General features: G+C 43.4%; 1 pseudogene; it reads left to right on the forward strand.

Annotated features, from left to right (window-relative positions):
* Window positions 1–374: 374 nt before the first annotated feature.
* Window positions 375–2347, forward strand: LOC118919066 (coiled-coil domain-containing protein 122-like; annotated as a pseudogene).
* The last annotated feature ends 445 nt before the right edge of the window (window positions 2348–2792 follow it).

The raw sequence follows: 2792 nt of genomic DNA on the forward strand, positions 1-2792 counted from the left end.
GCAGCTATTCCCCAGACTGCAGTTAACCTGCCACAGCAGACCCAGGGCAAATGGGCTTCAGGCACCTCAGGTCACGTGGTAACCGATGCCTGCAGTGTGCTAAGCTTCCTGAGGTTTTTTATACCAAAAAAAGAGAGAAACAGAGAAAGGCAGGAAGACCAGGAGAAACAGAGAGCCAGCCTGCAAAGAACTCACAGGGGCCCAATTTCTTTCCCACGCCCACTGACCCCCCAAACGTGGGCTCCCACCACAGTCTTCCTGAGCTTTGCCTGCGCTGTACAGAAGCGAGTAGCATTAAACAACTGCACAGAATGCGCCAAAAGAAAACAGACGCAGAATTTAAGCTTTTTTTACCTTTTATAAGGAGTCAAACGATGACTCAAGACCAGCGCATCAAAATCAAAGGTGAGAGGGGCTTCAGGGCTTCCGGAGATGAAAGGCAGAGCGAGGGGAGAGGACACGGAGGGTGGGACGGCATGGGGAGGGCCTCCGAGCTAGCATGATGCCAAAGAGCTGTCATCTCCAGCCAGGTAACTTCCTGTCTCACACGGAGCTTTACGGAAAGCGCTTTAACAGAAACAAAAATGAGGCATTTTAGCAAAGAATGTTGACACCACACTCTGCTGGCAAATATACTCCAGGACGTCAGTTTGCCCCCTCCATAAAAGCCCCGTCTCGCTGGACCTCACATACTTGGGACTGCATTTCAGTGGACTGCCCCGGCGTCCAGGACGATTTGCAGGGAGAGCACAGCGGAGTAATTTTGAACTCAATATATTTACCCTGGTGGCATTTAAAATGCGGTCCCTCTACAACTGCCCCAGGTGCTGGCAGGAAGCATGAAGATTACCCTATAGTTCTTAAATTCTTAGAATTTGAAGACTGGTTTCTGAATAATCGGTCGGAAATCGCCTCTCCCTCACACTCTCCCGCCGTTGTGAAATATTTCTCCCTTTAGCTCACGTCTCCCAGAGCACTTCTGCAGCGTGACCGCAGAGAGGCAGCCCCCTGATACTGAGTGTGGCAGTGGATGCCACCTCACTGAGCAATCACGCCTACTTACAGGTAACTGCCCGGGCCTCTCACAAAGGCAGATCCCAGGAGCGGGGGTGCTCTGACCCCGGTAACTGTGCACCGTGTTGCCTCCAGCACTGACTGCCTTTTTACTTGAAACATCATGATGTTTGGATGTCACTTGAGGGAATACGGTGCCCTCCCCCCTAAGGCACTGTCCTTCCCAGAACACTTCCCCCAGTGTGCCTCATTTCCCAGTCGCAGGGAGCAACCAAGATGGAGAATAGAGTTTAGTCCCTGGCATGTAACAGGTGCCCAGTAAAAAGCTACCTGAAAATCATTTATTGAAGAAACTTGCTGACGTGGTTCTTTCAGAGACAAAATGCAGGATATGCGTGCTTCTGATTCACCATCTCGTCATCTCAGTCTTTCCTGTATATAAAATATGATTCCCGGAAGAACACGAACCAGAGCCGCTGAAGGGCCCTGTGGCCGGAGCCAGGAGGGAGTAAAGGTAAACCAAAAAGGGGAAAAGAAGCACAGAAGAATGTCAGCCAACAAAGAAAGGAAGAGCCATAGAGTTCCTGAAGAAGAATGAACTTCATGAGCTTGAAAAACAAATAGCATCTGTTTTTGCAGAAACTAAAGAAAAAGAAAGACAAATTTATCAACAAGATGCTGCCACAGAAAATACCAAGCTTCAGTGTGGAAACCTGAAAACTCAAATCAAATCTTTACATACAGAGAATGTAAAGCTTAAATTTGACATAGAAGCAGCCCAAGAAGACTTTGAGGAACACATGCTAAGATATAATGAATATTACACAAAAATGAAAGTACATAAAGATAGTTTGGGGGAGATAGAAAGCAAATGGTCACTCATGACTGAACTCCATGAAAAATGAGATCTTGTTAAAAAACTAATGACAATGAAAGAGGAACTTACACAAGATTCCCAAAATTCAGAAGGAAACCAGATGAAACAAGTACAGGAAGACATTACAAAGCTAAAGGCTCAAATTACACCTGTAAAAGAATCCATCATTGAAAAAACTTGTTTTCTTGAGGAAGAAAAAAATATGCATGAAAATTAAGAAAAGAAATAGAGGTACAACATAAGAGATATGGTGCAATTCTTAAGCGTTTGCACTGTCAGGTGAACAAACTTCAGTCAAACAGAAGACGATGGCAATGGAACATTGAACAACTGGAAAAAACCGCAGCTGAACTAAGAAAACACATTGGAATGAAAGATTAATATGGCCATAGAGCAATGTAGAGCACAGACTGCCTGCAAAAATTATGGGACATAAGGATTAGCAAATCCTTTGGATTCTTAACAACCACCATTCTCCGTCAGCGGTCTGTCTGAATGAAAGATGCATTTTCTTTTTTTTTAAATCAGTCATCTGTTTCAAAGTGCCTTCCAACCCTACAATTGATAGCAGTAGATAGACAATAGTTATGTTTACAGAAGAATCGTGGAAGACTCTGAATGTTTTGTGTGTAAGATATACTGTACTCATGCCTGTTTGTAAACATACAGCCTTCACTATCATATCAAGTAAAAATTTAGAAGAAAAACACTTGAATTTACAATGATTTTAAAATTGTTAAGATATTTTAAGTGATTGTTTCAAACTTTGTCACAATGTAGTTTTTTACCACTGCCTTCATACTAGTCATAAATATTGGCATTTACAATAAAAACAAATATGATTCCTACTGCCTTGGGGTCTATACAAGTACCACATGTTCCTAAAAATAGCTGCAGATGC

Source organism: Manis pentadactyla, chromosome 8, assembly GCF_030020395.1.
Source record: "Manis pentadactyla isolate mManPen7 chromosome 8, mManPen7.hap1, whole genome shotgun sequence".
Lineage (NCBI taxonomy): Eukaryota > Metazoa > Chordata > Mammalia > Pholidota > Manidae > Manis > Manis pentadactyla.